Here is a 23633-nt window from a genome sequence, read left to right on the forward strand (position 1 = left end):
GTTTGTTGACATCTAATCCCTGGTTGTTTTCACACTACAATGACAGATTTGAATGGCTGCAACAGAGACTGTGACCTGCAGCGCCTAATGTATCTACCTGCCCCTTTACAGGAAAAAAGAAAGGGAGGGGGGTAATTTGTTAAGCATTCATATTTTTTTAAAAAAAGACCATGCCTCATTTCTTACTGAACCAAAGAAAAAATACACTTGTTTTCTTTCCCAGGGTCAATCATCTCTTCTATGGCAAAAGCTATACCATGCAGCTTGCATTTCTACAGGCTGCATAGAATGTTATTTACATGCCTTCTTTCCATAGGAATACATTTAGAGTTGGACATGTGGACACCCAGTCAGAGTCATCGTTGTTGCTCCCCATCCTCACCTCTCCATGGCCAGGTGGCTGTGTTCCCTTATAGAATGTGAATACAAGCAATACATACATGTCATCCTTACTTGATCCTTTTGATCCCCGTTCCTGAAACGTATAGCAACCATGTTTACCACGCAGAAAGGAAGGCCGTCCTTGGGAATACAGGAGCACACAATCAAGGAGCCTGGGATACTGAACACCTGTGGGGAGCAGCGCTCCCCAACTTTGAGCACTCGCCTGAGACAGTTAGCGTTAAAAAAAAAACAAAACAAACTTGTACATTATTTAACTCAGCCAATTACTGGTCTTTTATAGCAAGCTTGTCTTTTCCTAACAAATGCAATCATTTAATGCAGTATGCTTTGGCACCAAAACTGAGGTGGACTTGGGTCAAAAATTCTAGGGGTCTTTGAAAAACTTTGCCCCAATTTTCTGAGTTGGCCAGAGGCTAATCACTTACTGGCCCCATCATTCTGCTTCCCTAGATAGAGGGGCACGCGCCAGGTTGGCAAAGTCAGAATTTTGAACCCTGATCTCTCTGATTCCTACTTCTACCAAGTGAGAGAGCCACAATAGCTGGTAGTTGCCTCAGGCATGTGTCATTTTAATGCAAAGAAATATTTATATACCAACATAGTTCCTTAGGTAATGTAATGGGAAAATAAGCAAGGTGAGTTTTAGACACTTGAACCAATAAAGCATTTCTCTCCCTTGTAAAAATACACAAAAAATTCATTTTAAGGCAATTAGAAGAAACTTGGGAAGAGAATTTCAGTTGTGTTTTGAATATATACACCATGGTGCTATCCAAAAGTCTCAAACTGTAGTGCATAGAAGGGACCTTTGTCAAGCACTTACATGTGCCCCCTTTTTTTCCTAGAGGTAATATTACAGTTGAGTTAAGGTAGATACCAATAATATCTATACTCAACTGTTATTCTATTTGATTCTGAGACAGGGTCAGTAACCTTCTTCAAGAAACACCCAACAGAAATTTCAAAATGCTGTTCAGATAAAAACACTCACTGCCATTGAGCCATGCCAACTCACAGTGACAAGATAGAGCACAGTAGAACTGCCCCTGGGAGATTCTGAGACTGTACCTGTTTTTTTCTTTTTAAAGTAGTTTTATTGGGGCTCTTACATCTCTTATCACAATCCACACATTCATCCAGTGTGTCAAGCATATTTGCATATATGCCATCATTTTCAAAGCATTCTCTTCCCACTTTGAACCCCTGATATCAGCTTCCCATTTTTTCTCTCTCCCTCCCCTGCCCGCCCTCCTTCACGAACCCTTGTAAATTATAGATTATTATTTCCATATCTTACGTCATCCTCTGTAGCCCGTCTTTACTGGAATAGTCTTCCATCCGCTGAGTGACTGGTAGCTCAGAACTGCGGACCCTTTCAATCCCAGCTCACTACATAACGAGGGTCCTTTCTGTGCCGACAGTAGGGCTTGATTCCATGAAGTACAGACGTGGATAAATGACTGATAAATCCTAGAGCAAAAGGGCTAAATCAGGGCTTTATAACAAAAAGAGTCTAGATTAAGAATTCGTTTGTTGAAAAATGAATAACGAGCAATTCCCAAACATAACTGTAAAAATGAAATTATCTCATTTTACATGTGAATTTCCTTTTGAATTTTTAATGACCTGTTTACAAGCAACTCTTTGGAAGGACTGAATTAGGTGCCCTTGTTAGATGTTCTTACCGTACTCTATAATTTCTGGATCAGAGCATACCACATATAGATTTTAATTACACAATTGTCTGTCTTCCCTGTGTGACTGTGTACTGTATAAGAAAATACATTTCTTTTTTAAAGGTATCCCCAAAAGTTGTTAGAATGCCAGAGCTATAGTAGATGCTTAAGAAAGAGTGGGTATCTAAGTGCAAAGCTGCTTATTTTACTTGAGGCGAAGTGGACCCCCAAAGGGTATGCTCACGTTAAGGACATAATGACTTAAGGAATGTAGACTCAACATCAGTGTAGACAAGGCATAACGCCGGGCCATGTCTCCTTGAAGACTTTCTCTAAAGAAAGTCTTTAGAGAAGACTTTAGTGCAGGGCCAAATGTTAAAGATAAAAAAACAAACAAAAAGTCACCAAATGCACTGCCATCAAGCCAATGCTGACTCACAGTCACCCTGTAGGAAAGGGTAGAACTGCCCTGAATCTCAGGGACTGAAACTCTTTACTGGATGGAGTCGAAAGTCTTGGCTTTCTCCCATGGATCAGCTGTGGCTTTGAACTGAAGATCTTAAGGCTCACAGCCCAAACGCATAACCACTGTGACACCAGGGCACCTCATGTTAATGATCCCAACGATTCTTAGCTCAATGTCCCTGTAAGTGCGCTTCAGAATGCTGAGCAAGTTTTTTATAAGACTTTAGATCATTTTGATCATCTATACGAGGGTATAATTACTGTGGTTATTCTATTTTATTAAACATTCCTTTGAATAACATAGAAGAGGATGTGCTAAAAATGGACAGAGCTGATATTTAGATGTCCCCACTATGAAAGACGTGATCTTCTTAGAAATTAGGACAACTGGAGCACATTAATATTAATTATAATCCATCTTTCCATGATTATGTGTCTGACAGAAGTTGTTTAAGATTTAAGCAAACTTTTATTTGCCTGCTTTGAATGTTAGGTCTAGGGGCTCTGTAAATGCAGAAGCCCAGTAAAAGAGAGAGACAGAAAAATACACAGTCCATAATATATTGGAGGGGGAGGAAGGAAAGAAACTGTGGAAAAGGTACAAATGCAATTACAAAGGGTGAGAGCCAGTCTTAGTAAGAAATAGGGAAACGTCACTTAACCTCTCTCTGTCTGGGTCTCATTAGTAAAATTAGGAGGCAGGATGAAATAATTTATAAGGTTGCTATTAGTCTTTAAATTTTTATGAGTTCAGAGCCTTTAAAAACATGGTGTCTTCAGCAGAAAACACCACCGTGAACTTTTTTTCAATCTTCCTTTTACCTATAATGGAAACAGGTTAAAAATAATAGGTCTAATGTTCGAAACCACATTAAATATTTACTGGATACATTCTTGATGGCCATTTTGATTTAATACTTAGTATGTATAAATCATCCATATTTTCAAAATTCAAAAGTGCACAGGAAGGTATTTTATAGCTTCTGTAATAGCTTTGAATTTAAGCGTGATATGCTTTCTTATTTGTCTAAATCTTTTTTGGCTTTTTTTTCTTTCTTTGTTTATCATTTGTCATAACCCTAAGTGCCTAAGTCTAGTATTACATAAGCAGGCTAAGTGTTTTTTTATCATTATAATTTTCCTCTTGGATTGCAAATTGCGTGATATAGATCATTTAACTTCTCTAAGGTTCACCCATTTACTTTTAAAATGTTAGTGTCTAGGTAACAACACAAACAAGGAACTTCTCCAAGTTATGTGGTTTTCAAATACTGAAAATAAAATGAATGTTGCTTCCCTTAAGGTAAATGTAATTAAAGATAGAGGGGAGTGGTGGGTGAAACGGTGACAATGTTAATATATAAATAATATTATAATACTGTATTATAACTCTGAATATTTTTCTAATTGTATGGAATTCTATGTTCTCAGTAGTGTTTTTTATTTTCATGAAAAAGTATCACTATTTTTCTTATTAATTACATATTACCATCTTCTTGCTTTTAGAATTTCTCCAGCTATTCATGAGATAGTCTTTGTGCCAGCTGTTGTGCAGTAAATATCTATCTATGGATTAAATATCTATCTATGGGTTAAATATCTATCTATGGGTTAGATATCTATCTATGGGTTAGATATCTATCTATGGGTTAGATATCTATCTATGGATTAGATATCTATCTATGGGTTAAATATCTATCTATGGGTTAAATATCTATCTATGGATCAACCTCCTCAAGCTGGTTTCACCGTCTCCTTTCCGTCTTGGGACTGCCCACTCCAGCAGTCTTCACGTGCTGCTTCTGGGCATGAGCACGTGATGGCACAGTGTCCAATGACGCACACAGCAGCATCTTCGAGGAAGATGTTTCCGTCCTCTTCAAGGGAGACATGAAGGATAGGTGCCATTTCATAGAACTTTCAAACAATTTTGAGCGAAGAAACCTGAAACTGTGTAGTCATATTATAAGGTGAGGGAGAGTAACAAATATGCTAAGGATGGCACAAACAGAAATGGAAATAATTGGAATATTATTAAACTCAAAAGTTTCTGACTTAACCAACTTCTTACTACCTTACCTGTAGGAAATACGTTTTTCCATAAACTTTTTATTGGGAGGTAATACAGATATCTTATCCATAGTTCAATAATCACATAAAGAAGTATTGTATAATTGTTACCACAATTAGTTTCAAAACATCTGCTTTCTTCTTGAACTCCTTGATATCATCTCCCCCTCATTCCCTTCCCTCCCCTACTCTACCCCCCAGGAATGCTCCTTCTACTTACTGTCTCTCTGGGCTCTCGATCTTAGGTTTCATATACCAAAAACCAGTTCTGATGTGTGACCTAATACATTTTCCTGATTGTTTAAACCACATTTAAGTGGGTCTTCTGTTACTTGCAGCCGACAGTCATAAAGTCATCATTCCTGAATTCCAATTTCCAGATTATATAAACATAATCTTTTTTTAAGGCTTGGCTAGTCAAATGTCTTTTTAAAATCATTTTATTGCAAATGTCTTTTCATAAGAGCAAAACAGGTCACCAAAATCATGTTACCTTTGAGATATAAATTGGTCACAGATGTTAGAACTTTCACAACCATATAATAATAGTCAAATGTCTTTTTTAAATCATTTTATTGCAAATGTCTTTTCATAAGAGCAAATCAGGTCACCAATATCATGTTACCTTTGAAACATAAATTGATCACAGATGTTAGAACTTCCACAACCATATAATAATAGTAAGACCATCTTACAGTTATTTAGTACTTACAATGAAAAGAGCATTGTCAAATAGAAAGTAAATGTATAGAAAATGATGATGGCAACATATGTACAGATATGCTGGATACAATTGATCCATGGAATGTTCTAAGAGCTGTAAGAGCGTCCAATAAAATTAGTTTTTAAAAAAATTTAAGGCAAAAAAAAAAGAAAAAGAGCATTGGGCTAAGCACTTTATATATAGCTATATATATAATTTAATTTTCACAACAAACTTTTAAATTGATGAGTAATACTGTCTTTCGTTTAAAATACAACACAATGAGAAAGAAGTAATAGGTAGCCTGCCATGTGAATAAAATTCTGGATAGTTTGGAAACAGCTGTTAAACATTGTATAATCATCTAACATACGTGTAATGTGTCTAGGTGTGATAGAGGGTTTTCACTTGACTGTGAACCTAAAGGTTGGCCTTCAAACCCACACAGTTCCACCTCAGAAAAAAAAGGGACTAATTTCCTGTAGTCAAAATTAGAGCCAAGAAACCCCTATGGAGAGCTTCTAATCCCTAACACGCAGGGATGCCATGAGTCAGAATTGACTCCAGGACCACAGGTTCTTGAGTGTGTTGGTTTAATGTATTTATATCTGAAAAAAATCTATTATCCCTGGGCTGCATGTGGCATTAAAATAAACCAAGCCTATCACCTGGGTTAAGCATTCATTCGGCTGCTAACCACAAAGGTTAGTTCAAAACCAACCACTGCTCCAAGGGAGAAAGATGAGGCATTCTACTCCCTTAGAGTTACACTGCAGTATAGGAAACCCACAGGGACAGTTCTATCCTATCAGTGAGTCAGAGTCAACGTGGCGGCATTGACTTTTGAGTTTTGTTGGTCTCTTGGCTTACTACTTACATCATAGTTCTGTGCAATGACTAAACTAATTGTTTAGAGGTGTGGGAGGGGGCTCTATAGCTTCACGTACAAACCAATGGCCATAGAGTTTGGCTGACTCATGGAGACCCCGTGTGGATGAGAGTAGAATGGTGCTGTGGAGGGCGTTAGTGGCTGATTTTTCAGAAGTAACCCACCAGACCTTTCTTCCGAGATGCCTCTGAACATATTTCAATCACCAGACTTTTGCTTAAGTGCCACATGAGTTAGCCATTTGCACCCCACAAACTCCTCTATATGGAGCACACTGGAGCATACTGTAATGTGATGAACGCTATCTCAATAACACCCAGAAATGCAGGTATTTCTCTACATTGAGAAGTTTCCCCCAAGTAGTCAGTGGTAGTTTCAAAGGCATAGCAACACTATTAATTATATTGAAATACTGAATTAAAAATACTGAATTTCCCTTGATACGTTATACAAACTCTCTCTATTGAGAAAAAAAAGTGAAGTAAATTGGAAAGCAGGTGATTAAGTTAAATCAAAGTTTTATTAGGTTAAAAATTACTATTTTCATGATTTTGCCAACCAATGATCTCTCGATCAAAGTCACATTCATCAGTGACAAAAACCTGATAATGGAATTGTTAAAACTCATTGTCCTAAATAGATTTATCAATAACTAAAAGAATACCTCTTCGGTCGTCCTTATTGATTTTCTTGCTTTGTATGCATATGAGGCCAATGAAAAATACTGTAGTTTGAATCAATCACAACTTAGTCAGCAAAGTGGCATCACCACTTTTTAACACTTGAAAGTCAATAGAGGATACAATGTGGGTCTCAGGTCAGTTAGTATGGAAGTTCCTTGGTTTGTGATAATGAAATTAGCACTGCTAGTGACAGTGTCCAGGACTTTACATTTTTTGGAAACTTTGAGTCTGTATTAGAGCTGCTCTCTTTCTTCCTTATTGTCAGCAAAGTACGTTCAAAGGCTGGAGATGTAAGTGATGTCAGGTGGTAGTCAGGTAGGCATAAACTGAGCCCAGCGGCTCCATCCCCTGCACACATTTAGATCAGCTTGCACTTGGTTGGAGTGCCTTTCCTTTGTCATTGAGACCTGAGATGCAAGTTCAATAATTTTTAGCAGAAGGCTAGTTGTAGGAGACTAAGAAGACTTCGAGAGTACCAACAACCCAAGTTTGTTTTGATGCAGTACCATGCTTACTTACATAATTTAGGTTAAAAAAAGTGCAGCAATGAAGAGAGTATATAAATTAGAATATAAGTTCAAGGAGAAGGGAAACTGCATTAACATTCTGTTTAGAATATTTAAAATTTATGAGTCAGAAATTTGTATCATCCCCCGTGTTTTTTGCTTTTTGAAAATTTCACTCATTCTCCAACCAGATGTTCCAAATTTTCTACTCATTTTGGAATAGATCTTTTTAATGTTTGCCTTTATATGTGTACATTTAGAATGTATTTTTCACCTGTCCCAAATTCAGTGAGAAATAGTTGGTGTAGTGTATTTTTGTAAAGCTGATGCTACTTATGTGCGTAGTGCTGCACCACAATGGTAACTGGGTAATGATGTTTCTCACAGGTCTACTTGAGAAAGTGGTGAATTACGGTAAGTTAAATTTATTGGGGGAAATCCAAAAACAAAATACTTGATTGTTCTCAATGCAATGCAATGTATAAAACTGACACAAAAATTACTTTGAGCAACAACCTTCCACAGAAGAAGTAAGATCCAACCGAAACAGCAGCAAAAAAGAAGTTTTCCATTTACAACTTGATGGGTTAGAACTCAATTTTGGAAAAGAACAGGAAGGTTACATCTGTTTTAAAACAGACTTAGTGGAAGGGGATGGGAGTCACATGGTATGTCGAGAAGAAGGTGTACGTGTCTGTGGAAACCAACCAACCTTTGGAAAGAAATTTTGGGAATGAGAAACAGCAGGGAAGGGACAAAAGAAGTGAAACAATTTCCAGTATTTGTCTGACACTTTTCTCATAAGCATTATAGGATTTCCACAAAGGCAAGGCAAGTGTTAAAGAGAGACTTCTGCCACCTAAACTTTCTATCAAACCTGAATAAATATATACCTATTAATTATATTAATAATAGATGTATGCAAGGATGCCAAGACAGGAAGAATTTCTATATCTAGACTTAGTTTCCATCAATGTGAGAGAAATGATTAATGGTACAAAAGTAATTGAATACCTTAAAAAGAATAGTCTCCTACATGCTTATTTTTGGCTTGTTTCTCTGAATCCTTAGCGCTCCCACTACCAGTAAGGAGAGACTGATTTGTGAATAGGGTTCTGGGAAATGTGTCTGGTCACAGGGATAGGGAGAATCGTACTCACAACCTGAAGAATAGACTATTGTAAGATTAGAGCACTAGAATTCAAGGGTAAGCATAAGATCAAAGAAAATCAAAGATCGTAAGTGCATCCATCTGAAGAAGATGGGCTGGGATGCTGAAGTTTGGGCCAAGACTATAGACCAGGAAACTTTGGCCTACCTGGAGAGACCTTGAAGAGCATCCATGCAGTCACTCTCATGGAGAGAGTTACCTTAATCCTAAGGCTACTAGCCAGTTGCTACACCACCCAACTTTTTGATTAAGATTTAATTCTTGCCTCTTCTCTTATTTCAATAAACGTCTCTTATTTTAATAAACCTATGTCAATGGCTTCTCCTATTCACGCAAGCTGATGACTGTTCAATCTTTATCTGTAGCCTTATTCTTTCTTTTGATTCTGGGTCAGCTTTCCCCTGGAGTATCTCACAAGCACTTTAGAGCCAAACCATTAAGCTATGGCTGTCATCATAAAGCCCCCAAACTCCCTCTCTTCTTCCATTTAAGATCTAGATTTATTAATACTACCATCTACCAAGTATTCAAAGGTAAACTTATTCCCATTACTGCCACTCTTTCATACTCTCCACATTTAATCGTTCACTGATTATAGCTCATCAATATGTGTCACGTCCATTTCCACTTGCTTATTTCTGCAGCCTTCAGCTTGCCCTCCATATTAACTTTTGCCTCCATACTTGACATTTCTACAATATTTTCCATATCACTCTTCATATCAGTGTTTTATTTCTAAAATACCAACCTAATATGATCAAAGCTTGTATGAACTTTAAAGGATTAATAACTTTCTTTAGTTAGGGTCAATAATTATTGAAATGCCATAGATAAAATTCATGTAAGAACTAAAATATGAGACCATAATTTAATCTTGTGAAGAGTGATAAAGGACTAGCCAGTTGAATATGAAATTTATTTGCAAATCAACTAGTAATAAAAACCCTCAGCATATTAAATAAAATTAGAAATAGAAACTATGCTGTTATTAAGGTGCCGTCAAGTTTGTTCCAACTCATCGTGACCCTATGTGTATAACAGAATGCAACACTGCCTGGTCCTGTGTCGCCCTCACAGCTGTGCTTATGGTTGGACCCACTGTTGCAGCCGCTGTGTTAATCCATCTTGTCTAGGAACTTCCGCTTTTTCACTGTCCCTCTACTTTAGTAAGCACGAGACTGATCTCTCCTGATAGCATATCCAAAATATATGAGATGAAGTTTACCCTCCTTGCTTCTAAGGAGCATTCTAGACATCCTTCCAAATCAGATTTCTTGGTTCTTTTGGTAGTCCACGGTACTTTCAATATTCTCTGTCAATACCTTAATTCAAATGCATTGTTTTTTTTCATTCTTTCTTATTCAATGTCCAACTTTCAGATGTGTATGAGGCACTTGAAAAACCATGGCTTGGGTCAGGTGCACCTTAGCGCTCAATCTAACATACTGGCTTTTTCACACTTGTCTGTCAGTTTGTCATACAGTATTAGCTTGGGTGTTGATATGGTGCTGGAAGATAGATTACCGGTATTTCAAATACCAGCAGGGTCACCTGAAGTGAAGCTTTCTCAGCAGAGCTTCCAGATGCAGAAGAGTCTGCAAATAAGGAACAGGCTGTCCAGAACAGAAGAATGAGCCCTTGGAAACATTGTGGATAGCAGTGGAACATGGTCAGGTGTAAAATCATGCAACATAAAGCATGTTAAGGAAGATTTATAAAACATATATTCATGGAACATAGAACAAGAAATTATGAATGAGTTCTATAATGATAACTAGTTAGCAATTATGTCACATCAATTTAATTCACATAATACACAGTAATTGTATAAGAATTCAATATTTAAAGTTTATTGGAAACCACATTTTAAAAATACTTGGTGAATATTTACTGTAAGTATACATTGCTTGCAGTACTTAATTAAACTTTGATTCACCTATAATGTGCTAACATGACGAAATTAAACATACATCTTGACGAATGTAATGAACTCAACACTCCTGTTATTCGAGCACCTTTTGCGCGTGAATAGACGCACGCATGTCTTTCATGTGTCCACTATTGCTGTGTCATACAGAAACTCTCAATGCCCGAGAAGATCTCCTTTTCTGCCTCTATCCAAACAGTCCCTCTGTTGCTCCAGCAACTCTATAGTTTACTTTTTCCAGAAAATTACATAAATGAAAGAATAAAGTATGTAGCTTTTTCAAACTCGTTTTTTAAAATTAGTAATATTTGTTTATGGTCCCTAAGTGTTTTTTCATGGCTTCATAGTTCAATCTTTTTTATCCCTCAATAGTATTCCATTGTATGAATGTACCACAATTTAATCCTTTACTTACTATCAGACAACATATTTGCTTCAAGTTGTTGCAATTCTGAACAGAATTACTATAAATATTTGCATGCAGATTATTTTTATCTTTCTGTCTTAAAATCCGCTCATTTAAAATCTATAGTTCAGTGGTATTTAGGATACTCACAGGATTGTTCAAGAACTGCCACTTTTCCCCAAACATTTTCATTTTCCCCAAATGAAACCATACAATTAGCAGTTACTTCCTGTTTCCTCTTCCCTCCAACCTGTGGAAACCATTAAGTTAATTCTACCTCTGTGGCTTGTATCATGGGCATTTCATTTAAACAGAATCATACAATAGTTGGTCGTTTGTGATTGTATTTTTTCACAGTCTAATATTTTCACATTTTATTCCCTTTTATGGCTTAACTCCATTATAAAAATATACTGCATTTGTTCATTTGTTATTAATCAGCTAGGAGGTGGAATGAACTCGATGGTAGTGAGTTTGAGCTTATTCATCAGCTGATGGACATCTGGGTAATTACCACTATTTAGATATCAAAAATAATGCTTTTATAAAGCATTAGGTTGCTAAATGAAAGACCAGAGACTTGAACGCATTGGCTGCTCCACAGAAGAACGATGGACAGTCCGTATCTGTAAAACTGTCTCGCGTCGAAGACCCTCGAAAATGTCTTCTCTAGCTTGTGAGGCCCATATGACTCAACTGGTACCGTGAGATGGGGTTGGGTTTGGGGGTATGAGCATTGAGGTCCAAGTTTTTGTGTGAACATGTCCTTAAATCTCTTAGGTTTATACCTGGATGAGAAATGGCGGGATAGGGAGTCCTGATGGAGAGTGGGTTATCCTTTGGACTGCTTGCCAGGAATTCATCAGTTCCGGCCCATCAGCAGCTCCACTGGAGAAAGCTTAGGCTTTTTGCTCCCTGAAATAGCCTTGGAAGCTCAAAAGGTCAATTCTACCCTGTCCTAGAAAGTCACTTGATGGGAGTGAGTTTTTTTGCTTGGTTTGACACAATCATATATTCAGCTTTAGTTTTTCCAAAGTTTAATAAGTGATATCCAATAATTTTCTTAAGCTAGACCCATTTAAATCCTAATTAGTACTACTGGTATCCTCAACTTTTTATAAAATCAGTTTATGCCACATCACTTTTATGAAATACTTACATTTTCACTAGCCAAAAGAAATTGGAAGAGGATTTGCATTTATTTTATTTTTTATTTTAATAAATCATTTTATTGGGGCCTTTTACAGCTCTTCTAACAATCCATACATCAATCGTATCAAGCACATTTGTACATATGTTACCATCCTAGTTTCCCAACAAGATTTTCATTTTTATGAAAAATAATGAAATGAAAACGAGTGTTCAGCCTTGTTTGGCAGCAGGCTATGAATTACAATCGTCGTAACAGAGGAGCTCTGGTGGCGTAGTGGTTACCCTTTGGGCTGCCAACTGTTACGTTCACTGATAAGAGCTGTACGAGCCTCCAATAAAAAGATTAAAAACTAGTTCTAATAATTATTATATGTCATATAGATATTTAAGGGATCCAGTATTACTTATTTCCCCCTGCACTGTAGTGCCATCGTTGGCCTGTAATAGAGGAGACATTTAAAAGTGTTCTGTTCTGTATTCTTGTGTTATTTTTTGCATGTGTGTCCACATGACCTTTATTTTTACAGTGTGTCAATATGGGATGATAATTTGTAATAGAAGTTCCTCAGCTTTGTTCTTCTACAGGATTGGACTACTCCTAACATTTTCACTTCTATCAGCTTTTCAGACACAACTTATCGATGTTCACTAGGAAGCAAAAGAAAACAAAACACTGGACACTTGATGGGCAATGCTGTATCTACAGACCAATTTGGTGAGAAGGACATTTTATACATATTGACTTTGTATTCAGTGACCTTACTAAATTTACTTGTAACTTTAATAATTTATCTATATATAATTTTTGAACATATATGTTAAATTCATACAGTTTATAATGATAACAGCTTTGGTTATTTCTATAATACCCATATACATTTTTATTGCATTTTTTAACTGACTGGAACCTCTGTTATGGATAGTGAATAAAGTTTTAACAACGGACGCACTGGTTCTCTTCTTAATGCCTCAAGAAAAATGTTATCAATTTGCCATTAATTTTGATGTTTGTATATCAGGTTAAAGAATTATTCATACATTCCCAATTTACTCGTATTTCCCCATGAATGATATGAATTTTATTCTTTGTATATAATCTTATGTGCTTTTACTACTAAAGTCAGCTATATTGATTGATGTTTTACTTAAAAAAACTCATACATTTCAAGGAATAAAACTGACTCATTTTCTTCTATTACTTTTATTATTAGGCTAGTTAATTCTTTTAAAGGATCTTTCTATCTATGGTCATGACTGATCTCTACAGATTATCAGTCTGATAATATTAGTCCAATAAAAAGTTACATTCCAGGAAACGCACACAGCAGGCAGTTTCTCCTTGCCCCATGGACTCACTCACTGTAGCATTGGACTCGATGGCAGTAAGTATCATATTATTGTCACATTTTGCTGTCCAAATTGTGTTCACATCTTAAAACAAGTGGGAATTATTTTATATTTTTAATCTTCTGAAAGATTTTGTGTATGGTTGGTGTTATTTATTTCTAAATATTTGAAGGCATTTACTGCTGAAGCCAACTTGACAATACAGCTATTATGTAGAAATTTTGAGCAGTTGGCTCAATTTTAAAAATAGATACAGAATTATTCAATGTTCTGTTTATTATTTTGACTTAGTAATTTCTGTTTTTTAAGGGATTCATGTATTTCATCTAAGTTGGCAAACCTTTGTGTCTAAAGTCATTCAAAATATTCTTTTACTTCTCTTATATCAATAGAACCTGTCTTGATGTCTATTTCATTCTTGATATTGGTAAGCTAGTTTTCTCTAGTTTAACTTGATCATCCTTTAGCGAGGGGAGAGGTGTAGCAATTCTATTACTTAAAAATTGTGTACTTTGTTGGATTTCTTCTATTGTGTTTCTGCTTTGTATTTAATTCCAGTTCTTGTCTTTATTGTTTCACTCTTCCTACATATGTGTATATGTCTGTTGAACTGTTCATTTTACTAGCATCTTGAAAGTGAAACTTGGATTTTGATTCTAAGTCCTTTACACTAGTACAAGAATGTAAGATTATACATATATGTCTAAGCAACACTGTTTTAACCAAATCACAAAAGTTTTGATATGTTGCATCTTGTTAATAATATTCTCAATTTACAGAACATTTTTCTCAATTGTGAATTATTGAAAAGTATATTTCTCAATTTTCAAAAATCTGTGAATTTTCTAGTTAGTTATTTCATTATTATTTTATGCTTGTATTCATTTATGGTCTGAACATATACTCTGTATTACTCAATTGTTTGAAATGTGTTATGATTGACGCTCGTGCATTTGAAGAGGATGTATATACTTTCATACTTGGTTGCACAGTTTGATTTACATCATTCAAGTTTGTTAATAGTATTACTTACATATCAGCTCTTACAATTTCTTCTTTTCAGCTGTGTCAGCTATGGATATAGTTAATTTCCCCCACTTTGATTTAACAGTTTACGTTCCTTTTTCACTTTTGCCAACTTTAAAAAGAAATTTTTTCATAGTATATCTTTCTCCATAATTTTACAAATATTCTTTCTATGGTCTTATAGCGAAAGTATCCCCATAAAATGCAGCATATATTTTTAAAATCTTTTAGTATTTGATTGTAATATTTAAGATCTTTATAATTAATGTGCCACCACTTGGGAATTAATAAACATCTTATGTGTTTCCTTTATAAACAGCATGTTTTACATTTGTTATGACTTTAGTTTATATTAATTGTTAATTAAATATAATCAAATATACATAATTTTTTCTGTTACTTATCCTTTGTATGTGTGTGTTTATGTGTGCATTTCTTACCATGAAACATGAATCTGTAGCTGTAAATGAGTACTTGGTCACTGTGCAAATATTGCACAGACCTTGAAATTCGCTGAATTTATCTCACTTCCTCCTTTTGTGCTATGATGGATGCACTTTGATGCTATATGTATTGCAAAGCCCATAAGATATTAATATGATTGTTAATTAATATTGATATTACTTTATATTTATACATCTCAAGATTGCTCATTCAGTTTTTTATTTTTATCCATCTAATATAATCTTATTTGTGCTCTACGACCTCTCTTTAGGAGTAACTTATGTGTAACCTTGTGAATAAATTTAATCAAGATGTTTTTGACAGAAAAATGTTATTGAATAAGTTTAGAACCTTTTAAAAATAGGGTTCCATTTTAATAATTGGAATATAATTTTGTTTCCATTTTCATTGTTTCTTCTAAGAACGAAACTTTGATCTAACTGTTACTCTTTTAAAGGAATCTGTTATTTAAATCATTCCCCCCGCCCCTTTGGATATAAGCAGTTTTATTAGTATGTGCCTAGGCATGTCTCAGTTGTATACATACACTCCTGCATACTCTACTTGATGGCTTCTATAATTTTTGGAAATGTGATTATTATGTATTCAAAATACCATTTTGGTCTCATTCTCTTTTTGCTCTTTTTTTGGAAGCCAAATACATGTATATTAGTCCTTTTCACTATATTCTAAATTTTGTAATATATCTATTTTCTTCCATACTTTTTATTTTGCTCTTTGCTCCTTTAACTTATTTTACAGCATAATAATCCTCTTTTTATGTTTATAGTTAGCTATTAGATATATTAGTAAGCATTTAGTTTTGTAATGTTTTTACAGTTCTAGAATGATCTATTTACTTTTACATATTTAAATTTACTGATAAAATACTTAAGATTTCTTGTTTTCCAGCCAGTATTTTCTTTATTTATTTTGCTCTATTAGTTATATTTACTTAAAAGTATTTGGCTGCTAATTTCCTGTTGGTCTATTAATGTTGCAAATGTTTTCACACCCTTTTTAATAAAATTCATGTAATCTTCTTTGTCTTTGTATATCTAGTCCCTTATACCACCACTCATCGTGCAGTTTATTGTACTGTGGTGGCTTGTGTGTTGCTGTAATGATTAAACGTAAACTACCAATACTTTAACTATGAGCAAGGTCATTCCTGTAGGAATGGTTTCAGCAGGGTTTCCAGACTAAGGAACTCGAAGAAGAAGGACCTGGAGATAACCCTGATGAGTAACAGTGGAACACATTGATATTGAATGACGAAATGAGCCTCTCGGGTTTAAATTTATTCAAAATAAGATTGGGGAAGAGTTATCTCTTTAAAGTACAGCCAACGTAATGATGAAGATGTAATGATTCTTTGGGAATCTTCACTTGCTGATGAGGCAAGAATCAAACTTAAAAAAAAACCCGCAAATACCCATTAATAAACAACATTTGAATAAACAAAGTATATATCTAGGAATATCGGAAATTGTTAAAAATTAAATGGAATGTTTCACTGTTGATACACTAGGCATTAGTGAGCTGGAATATACTGGTAATGGCTGTTTTTAATAGGATAACATTCAAGCCCACTATTCCAGAAGAGATAAATCGAGGAGGAATTGCATCACATTCACTGTTTCAAAAACCAAACAAAACAAAACTAGCACAACACTGTCAGTGATGGGATAATACCCACACATCTACAAAGATGATCAGTTACTATGGTTATTATTCAAATGTATACACCAGCCATTTCAGGAAGTGGCATATGATCAAGAAATGATATCGCTGAGGGAAGAAGACCAAGCTTTGCTGGAGGCGTAGGTGTAAAAAAGAGTCCAGAAAGTGACAGAACGTCCATTGAGGTGTTTCAGTAAAAGGACGCGACCGTGGAAGCCCACTTGTCTAGGCTAACAGATTTGAAAGACCTGGCCAGCTGACGGAAAGAGATCCATATTTGCTCCCATCCCAAAAAGCAGGTGATACAGAAATGACTGAAAATAATAATTAATGAAAAATTACTGAATATCACTTACTTTACATGTGTTGAAGATAATTCAATACGGGTTATGACAGTATATCAAGGAACTGTCAAAAATTCAAGGCAGATTCAGCAGTGGGCAAGGAATGAGAAATTACTGATGTCAGATGAATATTGGCTGACAGTAAAGAATATCAAAAAGATGTTGATCTGTGTTTTGTTGACTACTCAAAGGCTTTCAATTTGGTGAATCATACAAGTTATCAACCACATTACGAAGAATAGGAATTCCAGAATTGACCAACAGAATTCAAGAGATCAAATAGGACTAGAGGTTGCAAAATTTTGGAGAAGGAAAAGGTACAATTAGTGGCTCAAAGACTATGAGTATTATTTTTCAGGACGATTTACTAGTTTATATTCAAGATAATGTCCAAGTACCCAAGTTTTCCTTATGGATTAGGACACTATTCCAGGACAGAGAAATCAGCAGAGATTCACACAAAAGAAAGGGGCAGTAAGGGGATTAAAATCAGGAAAGGTGAGGGTCATGGTTATATCTTTTCATCAAACTTATTTGTGGTAGTTACATAACATGTCAATTTGAGAATTACAAGGGAATGGGGTGGAGTTTAGCCTGTCAATCAGGAGCAGTTTGATGACCTCATTTGGGGGCACTAAGGAGATAACTAGATCAGTGGAGGCAAGACACACGCTCATTCCCTGGGAGACATTGCAGGGAGTGAGACATTGTCCCTGCAGCTGACAAGACACATGGAACTATGCTAGAGCCCTGAACCTGGAAGAGCCCTGCCAGCATTGAGATACTTATACCACCATTGGATCCACAAGACTTCCCACCCAATGACCTGTGATCATCCTGCATTCAGCGTCATTGAATGTGTTTCGTGAGTCTGAAGAGGAATTTATGATTGGTAGCAGACATTTGGGCTAATACTGTACTTATGGACTTTATCTGCTCTGGGCTGACATAATTATTCAAAATTCAATTGCTCTTGTACATAAAGCTCTTTCTTATACACATGTGAGTATCTCTGGATTTGTTTCTCTAGTCAACCAGGACTAACACAGTATTCAATCTGTATGCTGAACAAGAATTGAAGAAGCTGGATTATAAGAAGAACACAGTTTCAGAATTGGAAGAAGATTCCTGAACAACATGCAATATGTGGCTAACACAACATTATCTCCTGAAAGTAAAGAATACTGGAATCATTTATTTATAAAAATAAAAGAGCAGCCTTCAATATAGATTACACTCAACATAAAATAAAAATCATCTCAAATAGTCCAAAAAATGATATTATGAAAATAGAGTGCATTTTGGAGTTGTCAAGCATTTCATTGTACTCTATCAACACCTATAGAAGCAGTAAGAAATAAAATGATTTAGTGCAGTAGGCAAATCTACTGTAAAAGATCTTTTGAAAGTGCTAAAGATCAATGATGTCAGTTTTAGAGGATTAAGATGCCCTTGACCCACTGTATTAGTCTGGGTACTTTGGAGAAACAAAACCACAGCAACTCATGTATAAGAGAGAGTTTTATGTAAAGAAAATGTGCATCACGAAAACATCCCAACCTAATGCTGCCCAAGCCCACAAGCCAACATTAACCCATTAACCCAACACCAGTCCACAAAGTCCTCCACCTCACAAAACAGAGGCAATGATGCCAACTGCAGGAGGAAAGCTGAGTCAGTGAACGAACAAGCATCTCAGCACTAGCAGGGGTCTCCACACGGCTGCTCCAGCACCCAGGGCTGCATCGGAATAGGTCCATGTAGCTTCTCCTTGGGGATGTCTTGTAGGAAGTCAATCTTGCAAGCTGAAGCAGGGAACTGCTAAGGCAGCTGCACCCGGTGCGACCATCACAAAACAAGAGACCTGAGAACTAGAAAGGCGAGGCTCACCACCCATTTATCCCTCTGCCTTTCAATTAGCCCCACATGTGATTACCGGCCAGGTTGACACAATTAACTAACTCACCCCACATTATGGTGTTTTCAACTACCCAATATGTATGCAAATTCTGGACTGTAAATAAGGATGAATGAAAAATTATTGATACATTTGAGTTATAGTATCTGTGAAAATATTGAATATACCATGGAATGTCAGAAAAAAAAAATCTGATTTGGAAAACATGCAGACAAAATGTTCCTAAGAAGTCAGAATGTATGCTGGATTTGTCATCAGGAAGGATCACTGCTCAGAGAAGGACATCATATTAGTAAAGTAGAATAACCTTCATTGACAGTTCCAATCCACTACATCCTCCCCATTAGAAAAACGTAGCTATTTAAAAAAAAAAAAAGATTCATGGTCTCAATCATTCCTACTCTATCCTATCAAATCACATTGAGTAGAAATGAAGTCGACAATAGTGGAACCTACGAGATGACACCTAACAACAGTAGTAATGTACAGTCTACTGCTTGGAATTTAAAAAGATTTTGATACTAAGTTCCATATGATATTATCTTCCTTAAAATAATATTCAGCTTACCTCCTGCTAGGCAGATAGAGTGAGAGATTTATTTAATAAGTGATGAGTCTAGACTGGCTGCAGTTTTAGTTACAGAATTTTCATCCAAACATACACATATGTTTTTTGCAAGTTTGTTTCCTATTTATGCTATGAGCTCATATGCATTTACATGTTATTTATGTGAGCATGTTCTATGTGAAAATGCCATAGTTCATCTACTTCTTATTTGTGTGTGTCCCCGTGTAGCCGTACCTTCTTCTGAACTGGAGCCCAGTTTGTCCACTGGAGCTCTTCCTCCTGGTAGACCCTCAACTGCGACATTTGTCGACTCAACATGACATGATTGTCAAAAAACGTCCATGTGTTTTTCAGAGACTTTCTACTTATCTCCTTAGCGCTTATCTGTAAAGCTTCAGAATGTAGCAAATGTCCTATAAAGAAATATTCGTATGCATCAGGATCCGTTTTCTCTCACTGGAATGCTAGCCAGAGAAGTCTCTAGTGCCCTGATTCATCCTGGGAAGCCACTGAACTGTTGCTTACTCAGATATTATCCTGAATCTGAACTGGTAAATGGTCTGGGAAATTATAATCACAGCCTATGAGCCACTAACCTTACCTTTTCCCTCTCCAAAACCTGGTAACCTCTAGTCCTATTTGTTTCTGTAACCCTCCAACGCCTTAAAACATATACATTTAACAAATCCCTTTTATTGCTATCCTTAACAACAATGTTAGTTAATTGCAAGTTATTCCGTTATACCAGGATGTGAAAGTAACGTTATAATGATAGCTTACAAAGTGATCATACATTAAAAAGAAAATAAAACGGGATTAATATGTAGTACAAGGTATAAAACAATATACCAACATTCAGATAAGAGAGAACATATGCTTACCAAATACAAATTACTGATATGTACATATATATTTTTTGCATAATGTGGTGTATATATATATTATATAAAAACTTGATAAAAGTTGATTATTAGAAAATGAATACCACATTAGCTAGATGGAAAAAATGTACACAATTTTTAATGTGGCATTAGATTTAGATTTACTTAGATTGACTTATAAATTTGCTAAACCGATCATTTTATCAAAAATACAAGTGGTAAAAAGGTTTTTTGTTGGTTTTTGTTTGCCTATTAAATCAGTCTTGGTAACCTGCAAGATTTAGTCATTGTCAAGTTGGGACTGGACTCTGTTCTGTAGTCCCAGCTGTTAAGTGTATTTTGCTTTCAGCTGAAAAGCAAGATCTTCAAATCCTGATGCTACCATTTGCTTAACCTCAAGAACTGCCTCCATATTGAATTCCCTGCCCTTATGTAGCTCACACTGTTATGTTATTGTCAGACCAAATTAAGCTTGAGTTTGCCATATCCCCTTTAACCAAAACTTTATTTGTTCATTAGTTTTCTTAAATGAGTTCCCTCATTTTCTGCGTCCCATTTCCGACTTTGCCTAGTTTCTAAGCTGAAGTCGTATCATTCTTAATTCTTAAGCACTTACGTGCGATAACAGCATCCTGGTGACTGATGAAGTCCTGGTGAGTTAGCAATTTCTAACATTGCTAGTGTCGTAGTAAACTAGCAAACGTGGGTAGGAATGCACAGAAATATGATAAAAGCGCATAAATGTTTGATGATTAGGCATTGGTTAAGGAAAATAATGAGTTTATGTTTGTACACACACCACAATTACATATAGTTTAATATAGCTTACAAAATACTTTAAAATAATGGAATGAAATAAATACACAAGGAAATAAAATCAAACAAATGAATACAGAAAAAAAATTAGTACAATAAAAGAGCTAGAGAACTTTTAAAGATAAATTGACCTGTACTTTTGAACTTCCTAGCAGCTAGAGTAGAGAGAAGCAAGTTAATTGTAATACAAGTGTCTTTATGTCTGCCATAGGTACGTTTTGTCAGGTTTAGATGCAATAGTTTTCCTGTCCCAGCCTCTTTCCCTTCCTTCCTTTCCTATCCTCCTCCTCCTCCCTCCTCCCTCTTCCTCTTCCTCCTCCCTCCTCCTCCTCCTCTTCCTCTTTCTCTCCTCCTCCTCCTCTTCTGCTCTCTAGCTCTCTCAATCTGTTTCTCCTTCTGAGCATCAAACTTGGCTTTTTGATTTTTCAAAATAAATCTAACATAATTCAATTTTTAAATTAATAAAATGGATAAAACGAAGTGGCTCAGCTATAGCAAATTGGATGCATTTATTGACAAAGAGGTTTTGAAACAATAGCGGTACGAAAACAGTGGAAGGAACGTGAGCTTTTGAGTGAGGCAGATTAAGCATTCATGGTGTGAGACTGGACCGATGACTTTTTGGGATCTCAATTTCCACAAGGTTGATATGTAGTAATCCAGCCTCAAAGAATTATGAAGCTTAAATAAATGAAATAAAATATGTAACCTATAAGCTGCAGAGAACATGCTAGTAATATTGTGGGCCTCTTCCTTTTCTGATTAGGGTGATTCACATTTTCTGTTTTTTGAGTGGATTTTGTCATTTAGCAGATTTATATATTCTTTACTTATAGGTAAGTGTCTTTTGTGAGTCACCAGTGTAACTCCTTGTCATCAGTAGGATCAATATACTGTAACCCAATAGGACAGAGTAGAATTGCCCCAATTGGGTTTCTAAGGCTATAATCTTTTCAGCCACAGGCTGCCAAATTTTTCGCCCACAGAGCTGCTGGTGAATTTGATTCACCAACCTCTGTTAGCAGCTGAGTGCTTTAACAGCAATAGAGGGCCAAAGTCTATGTACTAGATCGTTAATGATTAACGTTCAGGTACACTGTACAATGCCTTTCAGATGTTCAGAATACCAGAAAGGCTTGTATAGTAGAGTATATGCTTTGTATACTTTTATGATTCTTAATCTTCCTTCATATCTGTGGTTGTAGTCTTCAATATATAATGTTAAGTATTTTTATTTTCTTTTTTATTGACTTATACTATGTGCAGTTTACCTATTTAATAGTCTTTTGAGAGAGCCTGTGCTTAAAATTTATTTATCATTCAACTGTTTTTCCTCATTTATAAATTATTAATCTATAAGTTTATCTTTATTAATATGTCTGTTTTCCTATACACATTTCAAATAAATATTTCTAGCTTCTTGATTTGGATGATCAATTGATTTATTTTCATTCTTTTTTGTTTAATATAAAAATCAGTTAAGCATTAAATTTTCTTCTGAGCATTGAAGTTTTGCAACCCACCATTTAAAATGTAATTAAAGTTGTGATATTAATTTCATCTGAATATAGACTGTTCTTCTCTCTTAGGGTGGCAGATGCAAGTGATAGCTGCCCCAGCATGATATATGATCTCCTTTTCTTGTATAGCAATATGTTTCTTAGCTGAGCACATGGCCACCCACCTAAGGACTACCAGTTACCAACCTCACTTGAAGCTGGACGTTCACATGAACGATGTTCACAGAGAGCTCTGGGTATAAGTGAGGCAAGCTCTTATTCTGAAAAGCAGGGATTGTTTCTTCTCCCTGTCTAAATTGCAAACATGAATGAAGGAGAAAGAGAAGCAATGATGTGATTGGCAGCTGTGGGATGAAAGGACTCTGGATCTCGGAAGCAAAGGAGCTGCCATGTCTACCGTGATAGTGTGTGACAAACTGTGTGTGAGACAGACATAAACTTCTATCTTATTTAAGAACTGTAACTTTCCGTGTCTGCATCAGTAGCTATAATCAAACTAAAATGAATGCAGTAAATAATTATCAGTTTCATTGCATTATTATAAAATAATAAAGAATGCATACTCTATGCCCAGTGTGTTGAGATATTTTAGCTGCCTAATAAATGATTAATTTTTGTAAATAGCCTCCATATTATGCATTAATTTTAAACCTATATAATTATGTGTGTGAAAGTTTTGCATGGATTATTCGGTCTAATTAATTCTACCACTACTTTCCACAATATGTTCTATAAAAGACTACTTCTATGGAATATTAATAAGTTAATCACAAAATAAAAGTTTAACAGTCCTGTACGTTCTGTCCCTGTTTTTATTGTAGTGCTTAGTAACACAGCATCTGGGCTGAGTTATTTTTATCCTGGCCGTCTCAATATATAAGCTATGTGAATGTGGGCATTGTTTAATCTCACTTTTCCTTAAATCTCATGTCAGTGGAATAGAGAACAATAATAGTACTTAATCATATGATGATTATTAAGATTGTAAGAATAGCGATGTGATAAAAACATAGGACAGTACCTGGCAGAAAGT

General features: G+C 35.6%; 1 long non-coding RNA gene across 1 annotated transcript; it reads left to right on the forward strand.

Annotated features, from left to right (window-relative positions):
- Window positions 1-13755: 13755 nt before the first annotated feature.
- On the forward strand, window positions 13756-23396 carry LOC123521865. Its single transcript, XR_006680202.1, has 2 exons — window positions 13756-13827; window positions 22745-23396. It is a non-coding gene; the product is annotated as an uncharacterized LOC123521865 (long non-coding RNA).
- Window positions 23397-23633: the final 237 nt, after the last annotated feature.

The sequence above is a fragment of the Echinops telfairi genome, unplaced genomic scaffold (assembly GCF_000313985.2).
Source record: "Echinops telfairi isolate 266 unplaced genomic scaffold, ASM31398v2 ScPeMD7_443;HRSCAF=831, whole genome shotgun sequence".
Classification (NCBI taxonomy): Eukaryota; Metazoa; Chordata; class Mammalia; order Afrosoricida; family Tenrecidae; genus Echinops; species Echinops telfairi.